The sequence below is a fragment of the Equus quagga genome, chromosome 17 (genome assembly GCF_021613505.1).
Source record: "Equus quagga isolate Etosha38 chromosome 17, UCLA_HA_Equagga_1.0, whole genome shotgun sequence".
NCBI classification, from domain to species: domain Eukaryota; kingdom Metazoa; phylum Chordata; class Mammalia; order Perissodactyla; family Equidae; genus Equus; species Equus quagga.
The window spans coordinates 1,878,170-1,890,647 of NC_060283.1; positions in this window are offsets into that span (position 1 = coordinate 1,878,170).

Here is a 12,478-nt window from a genome sequence, read left to right on the forward strand (position 1 = left end):
ATTCCAACTAATAACTGTGTACGGCAATTGGCAGGATCCAAGATCAACATACAAAACTCAGTCTTATTTCTATACACTAGCAATGAACGATCCAAAAATGGAATTAAGAACATAATCCCATTTGTAATAGCAGCAAACAGAACAAAATCCCTAGAAATAAATTTAGCAAAAGAAATCTAAGACTTGCACATTGAAAACTACCAAACACCGTCACAAGTAATTAAAGAAGATCTAATAAATGGAAGGATATCCGATGTTCACGGAGCAGAAGACTTCATATTGTGCCCACGTCAGTATGCCCCAAATGGACCCACAGCTTCAATGCCATACCTATCAGAATCCCAGCTGGCTTTTTACAAGCTCGTCCTCAAATCCACATGGAAATGCAAAGGCATCTCGAAGAGCCAAAACAACTTGGAAAAAGAAGAACAAAATTGTTGGACTCACACTTCCTAATTCAAACTTACTGCGAAGCTACAGCGATCGATACAGCGTGGTCCTGACATGAGGACAGGCAGACAGATCATTGCAATGGAACTGAGACTCCAGAAATAAACCCTCGCATTCATGGTCGATTGGTTTCATGCCAAGACCATTCAATGTGGGAAAGAACGGTCTTTTCAACACGTTGTGCTGGGACCACTGGGTATCCACGTGCAAAAGGATGACGCCGGGCCCCTACCTCACGCTGTACACAAAAATTAACTCAGCGTTAACTCAAAATGGGTGATAGACCTCAATGTAAGAGCTAAAACTGTAAAACTCTTAGAGAAAGACATGAGTGTAAATCTTTGTGACTTTGTGTTAGACCGTGGTTTCTTATATATGATACCAAAAGCACAAACAAAGTAAGAAAAAAGTAGGTAAGTTGGAGTTAGTCAAAATTTTAAACTTCTGTGTGTCAAAGGATATCATCAAGAAAGTGGAGGGGCCAGCCCTGCGGCCAAGTGGTTAAGTTCCCGTGCTCTGCTTTGGTGGCCGAGGGTTTTGCTGGTTCGGATCCTGGGCGTGGACCTAGCACCACTCATCAAGCCGTGCTGAGGTGGTGTCCCACATAGCAGAACTAGAAGGACCTGCTAGAATATATAACTATGTACTGGGGGGCTTTGGAGAGAAGAAGGAGAAAGAGAAGAAAAAGATTGGCAACAGATGTTAGCTCAGGTGCCAATCTTTAAAAAAAAAAAAATCTGGAAAAAAGAAAAGAAAGTGGAAAGACCACCCATGAAATGGGAGGAAATGTTTGCAAATCGTGTATCTGATAAGAGAGTAGTGTCCGTAACATGTAGGGAGTTCTTCACAACAACCGGAAAGCAAACAACCCAACTTAAACAGTGGACGAAAGATCTGGATAAAGATTTTCAAAGAAGACAAACAGATGGTCAAAAAGCGCATGGAGAGGTGCTCAGCCTCGCTAACCGTCAGGGACGTGCCAATCAAAACCACAAGGAGATAGCACCTCCCACCCACTAGGATGGCAATCATGGAAGGACAGGCTGTAACAAGTGTTGACTAGGATGTGGAGGAATCGGAGCCCTCATTCATTGCTGGTGGGAATGTAAAATGGTGCGGCCGTTTTGGAAAAGTCTGGCAGTTCCTCAAAATGCTAAACATAAAGTTGCCACATGACCCAATAAGTCCTCCTAAGTATATTCCCAAGAGAAATGAAAATAGATGTCTATACAGAAGTGTGTACACGAGTGTCATTGTTCACAACAGCTAAAGGGCAGAAACAACCCAAGTGTCCATCATCAGATGACAGCTAAGCCAACTGTGGTATAGCCACACCATGGAGTATCATTCAGCCGCAAAACGGAGTGACGTGCTGACACCTGCTCCAATGCGGATGAACCTTGAGGACGTTGTGCTGGGTGAAGGAAGCCGGACACAAAAGGACAGGTCCTGTAGGATTCTATTGTGTGCAATGTCCAGAACAGGCAAATCCACAGACAAAAAGTAGATTCGTGGTTGCCTGGGGCTGGGGGGTGGGTGTGGGGAGCGACTGCTAATGGGTATATACAGGGTCTCTTTTTGGGGTGTTGAAATGTTAAATTAGGTAGTGGCGATGATTGCACAACTCTGTGAATATGCTAAAAACCACTGAACAGGGGCCGGCCCAGTGGTGTGGTGGTTAAGTTTGTGCGCTCTGCTTCGGCAGCACAGGGTTTGCCAGTTCAGATTCCAGGCATGGACCTATATACCACTCATCAGGCCATGCTGTGGCAGCATCCCACATACAAAATGGAGGAAGATTGCCACAGATGTTAGCTCAGCGACAATCTTCCTCAAGCAAAAAGGGGAAGATTGGCAACAGATATTAGCTCAGGGCCAATCTTCCTCGCCAAAAAAAGAAAGAAAGAAGAAAAAGGAGAAAACAGTTTCTCGATTTTTCCAATGACTTAAAAAAAAAACAAAACACTGAACTGTACACTTTAAATGAGTAAATTTTATGGTATGTGAATTCTGTCTCAATAAAGCTGAAAGAAAAGGGAAGGTTTCAGGTGTGTTCTGATTGGAGGCTGTGGGCCTGCGGGAGCTGGAGGTGGCCAACCGGGAGTGGGCATCCCATGTGATTGGTTTGAGGGAGGCGTTCGTGGCTTTCTCTGGGTGGTCCTGAGTTGGGGGCAGAAAAAGAGAATCTGGTGGTCTTGGCTGTGCCTCGAACTTCTGGGCTGATCGCTCCAGAGGTTGTCACTCGCCTTCCTGGACTTCCTGTGCGGGTCGGAATTCTGCTGTCGCATATGGCCTGTCCTTGTCCGTTGGTACGTCAGTCTCTCGTTCCTCGCGGACAAGGTGGGGATGTTAGTGCACCTGCGCCCGGGTGTTGCGAGGCACGAGTTAGCCCACGGAGGGTACAGGGTGCAGTCTGGGGCCGGGTGGATGCTCACTCAGCTTCTCCAGGGTGCTCTGTGCCAGCGCTGTGCTCACCGGGGGCTTGACCTCTTGGAGCTCCCTCTTTGTAAATTAGAGGGCTCAGCTTAGTGACCAGAGCTGGGGAGGGCCCAGGAGGTGATGTGGACTGAGCATGCTGGGAGGGAGAGTTCTCAGGGAGCTTTGCCTGATACTTGCGGGGCTGGGGGCACTTCCTGGCCCAGGTGATAGCAGAGTCCTGGGGGCTGCTTCCTGCTGGGGAGTGGGATCGGGGGCCGCCTCCACTCTCCTCTAAACCGGTGAGTCAGGACCCCATTCCCTGAGGAAGGGCTGGGTGGGACGAGGTGGACGGGGGTCTGTCCTGCTGTGACCTGGGCTGCCTGAGATGCCCTGGGACTTCCGGCCCTTTGGAGCAGTGACTTTGGGAGGCCCTCTGAGCTGCCCCTACTCCACCCGTGGGGTTTGCAGGAGCTGGGATGGGGCAGCACGGATGACAGAGCTCCTGCTTCTCAGAATTACTCGGCCCATCCAGACCTGGCCTTTGGCCACTGTCAACCTGCTCTGACCTGACTCCGGCCCCTCCTGTCCCCCCACCCCCACCCCCTGTCGTCACCATCCCCTAGGAGGAGGGGACCTTGGTGCTTTCCCTGTGCCTCCAGGCCCTATTCCAGCTCCAGGGACCCTCAGGGTCCAGGCCTTCAGCCAGAGGCTCCCAGGGGTCTTTCTCCCCCTGGACGAACTCAGATACCAGCTATCAACATTGCCTTCTTTACGTCAACACGATTGGGGCCACAAAGAGGACGCTTGGGTCCCGGAACGTACTCGTGGGGAGGGGGCTGCCCGGCTGAGACCTGAAAGAGAAATGGGCCATGCACAGGAGAAGAAGGGGTGCCCACACAGCTGGGGGCCGAGGCGGGGCTACTGAGAGCAGGAAGTTTGGTTGAAGGTGGGTCTTTCAAAAGTGGGAAGCTTGTTGGGGACTGGTAACGTCCAGAAGAGGGGTCGGGGACCTAACTGTCATGGATGCTTCTCCTTGGAGAGTTGATGGGTCCCCATGAGCCCAAGGCTTCGAACAGGCTTCGGACAAGGGGGGGGGTCCTGCTAATGGAGACTGCAGGCCGTGGCGTGGGGGCGGGCGTCCTCAGTATCTGAACCGTGGTGGGGGTCAGGGGGTGGTATGTGGTTTCAGTTCTTAAGATTAAGGAAGATGAATGCAGTCAGTTCTGCCTCCTGTCACAGCTTCACCAAAGGGCCGGCTCTGGTCTCCAAATGACTACATAATCGGGAGAGAAAATGTCAAAGCCACGCCCGCGGATGGCAGGTGGGAGCACCTTGGCGGATGAGGGGGCAGGGCGCAGGGGAGCAGGGACGGGCCCTGGGGTCGCGAAGGTTCCACCCAGGAGCCAGGATTTGACCATGGGCAGTGGGGCTTCAGGCAGTGGGGCTCCAGGCTTCTGCAGAGGAGGGCGCGATGCTCATCAGGAATTTGGATGCCTTTGGCCGTGACATTGAAGACAGATTGGGGGGGAAGGGGAGGGGGCAGTCATCCAGGGGCCCAGGTGGGCGACGGAGAGGCCAGATGGAGCCACAGCGTGACAACAGGGCTATTTGGGGGACAGCCCAGGTGATGGGCAGGCGGGAAGGGGGCACTGAGGGAGGCTCCCAGGCTTGGCTGTATCTGGGTGGAGAGGCCATTTCCTGAGGTGGGGGCACCGGCGCAGGGGAGGGTGGAGAAGGAGTCCCCCCAAGTAGAGGGCCTGAGTCTGCCAGGAGGGTAGGAAAGGGCCTCAGCGGAGAGAACGCTGAGGTTCGACCTCCCCTCTGCTCGTCCCCGTCCCCGAAGTGCGCTGGGGCTCCGCGACGGCTGCCTGTACCCCCATCATTCAGGCCTCACTCTCTCCCCACCCCTACCAGCAAGGGCAGAGGGTGGCAGGGGACGTGGCAGATCCAGTGCGGGCACTTCCCACTGGGTGCCCAACCTGAGGGCACTGGACCTGGGCTGAGCCCTGAATCTGGGTGCAGCCAAGCAACCTTCGACCTCAAACACAGGCTCAGGTGGCCAGGCCTGCCCAGGGGGATGGGATAGCCGGGCAGGCCAGGTCTCGGGGGTGGGCAGGGAGCGTATACGGGGTCCAGGATGGGTCCTGGCTCCAGCCTGCTTCCTTCCCAGAGTCCTGGGGTGGGTGAGCCAGGCTTCCTGGAGGGGTGGGGTCTGCCTTGGAGGCCCCCCAGCCGACCTTGGACCTTGTCGGGCACGTGGGTCTGGCTCGATCAGCTGCAGGGCAGCAGCTCCCACGGCCCTCTCCTTTGGGACACTCTGGGGTCAGATCCCGTCACCCACTGGGGCCGGGTGCTGCTGTGCGTCCCCGTTAGAGCAGAGGGCCCTGGCTAAGCACAGCCCCTGCCTCTCCTAAATGGCAGCGACCCGTCCCATTGGCCGCGAGTGTCCTGTGGAGTGCGTGGGCCCTGTGGAAGCTGAGCCCAGGGCGCCGGGCCAGCCTCAGGCCAGCCTTCCTGTGCGGCCTTGGAGCCTTGTATCCTGGGCAGGCAGAGCGGGAGGCCCAGCTGACCCAGAGCTCGGGTGTGATGGGTGGTGGGGCAAGGGGTCCCAACCCCTTTGGGCCCTGGGGTCTTCTCTATCTCAGCCTCTAACTCCAGACTCCGGTGTTACCTTCTATCCCCACCCTCTGTCCGTGAAGCGCGCAGATGTGTGGTGGGTGGAGAGGGCTCCATGGGGCCCGAGCAGAGCCGCGGGCTTGCAGCATCTGTCTGTCCAGATCAGAGCTCCCTCATTCCTGCTGCCCTTCATGAACCCCTCCTGACCCCAGGTTCTGTCAGCCCCTCAGCGTCCCCTCCCAAGGCAGGGGGGCGTGCCCCTGCCCCTCCCTGTGCCCTGCACAGGCTCTGGGGCAACATGGAGCCTTACTTGGAGGTTTACATTGTCCCCTCTGATGCCCGGGAAGAACCCTCCGCCCCTGGGTGGCCTGACTCCTTCTGCTGTTTGCTTTAATAGCTCCAAAATGCTTTCTGCAAACCAGTAGGGAACCTGATTTTGCTGACGAGGGAGTTGTGAGGACCACGTGGTCACAGGAACAATCCTCCAGTCACGAACGAGCACAGGGCAGGGAGCATGCAGCCCCCAGGACAGTGGGACATCCAGCCGGGCCTCCCTGGGACACGAGAAGCCCAGGATGCGGCTGCCCTCTTCCCACTTGCTGGGGGAGTACAGCGCTCGGCCACGGGTGTCCATGTGGATCTCGTGCCCAGCTTAATGTGTCTCCAATTCTTTTGCTACTAACTGTCGAACTTTCCCCATGCTTCCTACTTGAATTCCGGAGACAGGGCATTCAACGGCTCTCGGTCCTGATGGCTTTCACCCTCAACCGTGTCAGGCAGCTGGCCAGACCCTGACCTCTGCGGGGACCCAGGGTCCAAGGTCATGAGGGACAAAACATGGACATCTACGCATAAGGAAGGGCGTCAGCCCCACTCCGCCAGAGGCTGTGGATGGAGCCCCTGACCAGGGCCTGTGGGGGATGCCCATGCCTGCGTGGCTGACGGAGCACCTATAGCTCTTCGTGCTGCTGCCCTTCCCGGAGCCGTCGACTCAAGCCACTGGGTGTCTGTCTGCCCACTTCACCCTTCAGGCGGATCCCCGGATCACACCTACTGGTCTGATTCCACGATGGCGGGATGATGTTATGGGTTGAATTGTGTCTCTCCAAAATTCACAGGGTTGAAGTCCCAACCCTCAGTACCTCAGAAAGTGACCATGTTTGGAGATAGGATCCTCGCAGACGTTACAGGTCTCAACATGAGGTCACCCTGCATTCAGAGTGGACCCTAAATCCAATGACAAGTGCTCTTATAAGAGAAAGGCGGAGGGAGACTAGAGAATGACTCAAGGAGAACGTCATGTGAAGATGGAGGCAGAGATTGGGGTGATGCCTCTACAAGCCAAGGAGCCCCCAAAATTCCCTGGACCAGATTCTCCCTCACAGCCCCGCGAGGAACCAACTCTGCTGACAGCTCCCTCTTGGACATCCAGCCTCCAGGACTGCGAGAAGTAAACTGCTATTGTCTGCGCCCCGTCCGCAGTGCCTTGTTACGGCCGTCCGAGCGGACTCACACAGGTGAGATGAGATGTTTAACAGGTGACACTGCGGGGTGCTGACCCATCAGAAGGGCCTGGCCACAGTGCTGAGTGTCCTTCCAGGAGTCGTCTGTGGTGCCCTGGATGGATCCTGGGGGATTGGCTGGGGTGGCCTCGTGGGGACACCTGGAGGCTCGAGGCAGGGGCTGCTTATGAGTCTGTATGGAAGTGGCTTAGCATTTTAACAGCCAGTGTGGGCGTGCCAGTGCCCACCACGAAACGCCAGGCCTGGGGGACGAGCAATACCCTCAGGTCCCGGGGTGGAGTGGTGTCAACCAAGCTAGAGGCCTGGACACCTCCTGAGGATTCATTGTCTGGAAAGAGTCTGCGGTTGGGTTTCCTGAGAAAGACACTCTGAGACAGAGAGGTCAGGCCAGAGGTTTCGTGGGGAGGACTCGGAGCAAGCGTGTGAGAGAGCCCCGGAAGCAGGGCGGGCAGAGGCGGATGTCGAGCTTTGACGGGCTCCCGAGGACGAAGGCTTCGCATGGTACCTCAGGGCATCTCTGGCCCTTGAGAGATGTCCTGAATTGAGGCAGAGGAACCAGCCTTTTTGCTTCATCTTCTGGTCATTCGTTGGGTCCAGGCTGCCGGCAGGGAGGGGGCAAAACCTCAGGTGGGGCAGCTCCCCTTGGCGGGGGCATTTCCTAGGGAGGGACACTGTGTGAGCATCGCCTGCTGGGGGAATGACCCTCTAGTCAGCATTCCTGTCTCAGGCTGTGGCTGCTGCACTGGCCCACTCTCCAGTAAAATGGGCAGGGAGATACCAAGAGACCCCGCTGGGCCCCCCAGGCCCCATTGTGGATCAGCAGTCCTACTTCCTCATGGTCACTCTCAGTCTCCCTGACAGTCTGGGGACTCCTTGTCCTGCCTCTGGGTCCCTGGGGACAAAGAACCCAAAGTGACAAAGCAGGAGCTGTGGCCTAAAGGTCAGCGGGACTCCTGCCGTGTCCACTGGTGGAATGGTCCTCCTCTGACCCACACAGCCTAGTGGAGAGGCAGCAAGCGCAAGTCCCACGTGGGTCACTGGGAGTGAAGCCGGGTACCTGAGGGTTACTGTAAATATTCAATGAGGCTAAGTTACAGATCAGGGATAACTAGCCCCCAGCTGCCCTTCATCCCCAGAAGTCAGGTTGCCCAAGGGCTTGTCTGGAGTGAAAGAAACACAGATTACCCCTTTGTTTCTCTTCAATGCCTCTTCCCAAGCCCCTTAGCTCTATAAAACCCCCTGCTTTCTTCTCTCGTTAAGGTGGATTTGGGAGGACCTATCCTCCTGCCTTCTCATTTTGGCCAATTCAAATAAACCTTTCCGCATCTCCAAGCACTGCGTCTCAATGACTGGTTTCCTGTGCATCGGGCACACAAACTTGAGATTAAGAGATTCGATATCAGGAGTGATGGTGAGTGAGGCCACCCCCGCTCTATCCCTCATTCCAAGACTCAATGGGGATGGTACACCACATGGTGCTTGTTGGTTTAGAGTGAACGCTGCATCCTGCAACGTGATGCCCCATTCTCAAATGGTGTCAGCCCAGCGGTGGCCTCAGCTGAGCTTTCCAAAGGCAGCTCCCATGCTCTGGGGGGGCTGATGGCCTCTGAGTGCTGTGGTCTCTGCTGGGAACTGCATGGCCACAGACCCACTGCCACACCTCCTGTCAAATCATAAAGTGGGTCCCTTGGTCCAGGGTGATGCCGTGCACATCCCGTGTTGGTGGGTCAAACACTTTATAAGTCCTCATAGAGTGGGGTGGGCTGAGATCCTGTGGTCGGGGATGATCAGCCTGGTGTGTGTGTCAGTTCCACTGAGGATGCAAAGCTGCCCCTTGCAGTGGGAAGTCTCCAAAGTGAGTGGTTTACCTGAACGCCCCCCTCAAGGGTGGCACCATAGCTGGGGCTCAATAGCGGCCTGTGACTGGCAGGTTGGACATTTGGCTGCAGTCGTAGCTGGATCAGCCTTGGTGGATGAGGCCATGCTGTTGGCCCCATAGACAGGCTCCACGTCTGTCCCCAAGGCTACCCCATTCATTGGCCCAGTGGGCCAGCATTTGGGAGGCCAGTGTCAGAGGCCATTCTACCTGTCGGTTGCTTATTGCCTCTCCTGGTGGACACAAACACGTGGTACCAAGATCTTGCCCCTCACGGCCAATCCCGTAGGTTTACCACGTGCCTCTTCCCCAGGAGCGCAGGACAGGATAACGGCCCCCCAGAGATGTCCAGGGCTCCTTCTTACTGGGGGTGGAATAGGGCTCACTCGCGAGATTGGTGGCCACGTACCATGTACCCAACGCTGTGTCACTCTGCTCTAGCGAAGATGTCATAGCTGGCCCAGCAGCTGCCAGTGGGCGACTGCTCGGTTGACTTATGTACTGGTCAGGGTCCTCCAAAGGAACACAGCCAATAGGATAATATACACAAAGGGATTTATCATAAGGAATTGGCTTGTGTGATTATGGAGGCCCAGAAGTCCCAAGCTCAGCAGTCTGAAGGCTCGAGAACTGGGAGACCAATGGTATAAGGTCTGGTGCAAGTCTGAAGGCAGGAGGAGACCCTGGCTCCAGCTGGAAGGCTGTTCGGCAGAGAGCACGCTCGCCCACACTAGGGAGGGCCGGGCCTCGGCCCTAGTTCTTTACTTATCTGTCCTTTCAAATGTTAATCTCTATGAGAAACGCCCACACAGACATGCCCAGAATAACGGTTGACCAAATGTCTGGGCGCCCCAGGGCCCAGTTGGGTTGACACAAGTTCGCAGTGGTCTGCCAGCATCCTCCGCCATTCCTCTCGTTTTGCGCAGCCGGACTGGTGAACTAACTGGGGGCGATGGTGGTCTCTCGGAGGGGCACCATTCGCTGCTCCTCCCCAGCGTGTGTATTATTCTTGTTTTCCTGTCTTGGCTATGGTGGAGGGGCAGTTTCAGAGGCTTCTGCTGTGATGGTTTTTGCTCCCCTGGGCCAACAACCTACGGGGGAGTTCTGCCAGCCACTAAGATGGTCCGGGTATACATTTGGGGTCTGGGGGGAATAAGCAGTGGTCCAGGGACCCAGTAGTGGCCTGGTTCAGTGTGAGCCACCAAGCCTCCATGGCCTCCATACGCCCTCCTCTGACAGGGCCACACTGGTGCTTCCATCCCTGGCTGTCAGTGCCAGCTTGGCGCCCAGGTCCAGCAGCCTCGAAGTGCCTGCGTGCTCTCCTTTCCCCACCATGTGGTTCTGAATTACATCTCCAGTCGTGGTGATGGCTTTGGGGGTGGGGCAGGGCCGCTGGGGTCTACCACATCCATGCACCATGGCATCTCAGGGTCCTTCCTAAGGGGACCTGACTCCTCCTTTGGTCAGTGGTTACGGGTCTGAAAACTAGCTCAGGCAGGGGACCATGCCTCGGGCTGCCGTGACAAACACTACACAAAGATGGCTCATACTGGAAAAATGTTTTGTCTCCCAGTCCTGGAGGCTGGCCATCTGAGATCCAGGTGTGGGTGGGCCTGGTTCCCGCTGAGGCCTCTCTCCTTGGCGTGTAGACGCCGTCTCTTCCCTGTGTCCTCACATGGTCGTCCCTTTGTGTGTGTCTGTGTCCTCATATCCTCTTCGTATAAGGACGCTAGTTACACTGGATTAGGGCCCACCCTAGTGACCTCATTTTACCTTAATCACCTCTTTAAAGACCCCATCTCCAAATACGGTCACATCTGAGGTGCTGGGGGTCAAGACAAACATATGAATTTGGGGGACACAGTTCAGCCTGTAATAGGCTGGCCGTTCTCAGCCTCCTGAGCAGACCTTGTTAATTTCTTTTGATCATAGAGATGGTGCAGTATCCTTGCTGGCTGCCCATGGGTCTCACCTAGGAATGCCATGTTTTACTGATGGTCTCTCAGCTCTCTGCCGGTCACTGAGCCCCTGGCTCCGAGACCACCCTGCTGGGCCTCTGATAATGCACCCTCCTTGCTTCTGATGTTTGGGTGCTGCTCCTGGCCTCTGCTGTTTTGGGTCCCATTGTCCCAGGTGCTCTGGGAGTACATTCTGAAAGAGCATCCCTGCCATCGGCCTGGCCCACAGTGGTCGGCCTCCACTCGCCTTCTCGCTGATGCTGGTGCTCTCCTCACCCGAACACTCCTGTTACATTGGTAAATGAAGTTTCTTTTAGGGCCTCCCACAGAGCACAACCCGCTGGTGGGGTTTCTGGCTGTGATCGGCTAAATAAGGACCCCAGAGATATCCAGGTTCTAATCCCTTTGCAGATGCGATGAAGCGTTCTGAAATGAGGAAATTTAGCCTGTTTCTCCGGGTGGGCCCGATGTCATCACCAGGGCCCATAAGGGAGGCAGAGGGAGATTTGGCAGAAGAAGGTGATGCGAGGATGGAAGCAGAGGGAGATTGGAAGATGCCAGGAGGCTGGCTTTGAAGACAGAGGAAGAGGCCATGAGCCACGGAATGCCATTCTAGAAGCTGGAAAAGCCCAGGAAAAGGACGCTCCCTTAGACTTTTTGGAGGGAACAGGGCCCTAAGGCATCTTGATTTCAGTTTCATTTTCTGGCCTCCAGACTGTGAGAAACCACAAAACCGTTTTAAGCCACCAAGTTTTCAGGAATTTGCACATGTTTACGGCAGTGAGAAGAAACGAATACACTGGTCTTCCGAGCTCGTATCCAATCTGGCATTCCCGCTTTCCTGAGTTCTGGCATTTTTACCTCCTTTAGTGTTATAGACTGAGTAGTCCCCCCAAAACGCGTATGTTGAAGCCCCAACCTCCCATGTGGCTGTATTTGGAGATCGGGTCTTGTGTGGGGGGCACTATAGCTGGTGTAGTGAATTAAGAATCTGCAGATGATGACCTGCTGAATGAGGGGGCACAAGCCACCCACACGGGGCTAGCAGGTGGCTCCCTGGGCGTCCCAGCTCCCACTTGGCTGGGGAAGTGAAAACCCCAGGGTCATTTTGACGCAAGGCGCCATTTCAGGACCATCACACAAAGGAAGTGGGGTCACAGGTTTATCACCATAGATCCAGGTGCTGGGGGGCAGGGAGATGGGGGAAGGGCAGTCCTCTGTCCAGGTCCCGAGCCCACAGGAGACGGATAGCAGGGTGGTGGGCACCTGTTATGTGCAGGGTGGTTGGGGCAGAGAGCACTCACTTTTCTCGGGCTCCACTCTGAGCAGTCGTTTTAAAAGGTGTCCTGGGAGAAGCAGAGGGAGCTCGAGGCGGGCCTCCTGCGCTTGGTCCTTCTCTGAACGTCCAGGCTCGGTGCGAGCGGAGCCGTCATGCTGGGAAGTGCCGGGCAGCCATTCAGAGTGGCTAGTTCCTCATCACAGGTCTTTAGGGAGGTGACTAAGGTAAAATGATGTCACTAGGGTGGGCCCTGATCCCATCTGACTGGGGTCCTTCTAAGAAGAGGAGATGAGGACACAGACACACACAGAGGGACGACCCTGTGAGGACACAGGGAGGAGACGGCGTCTACACACCA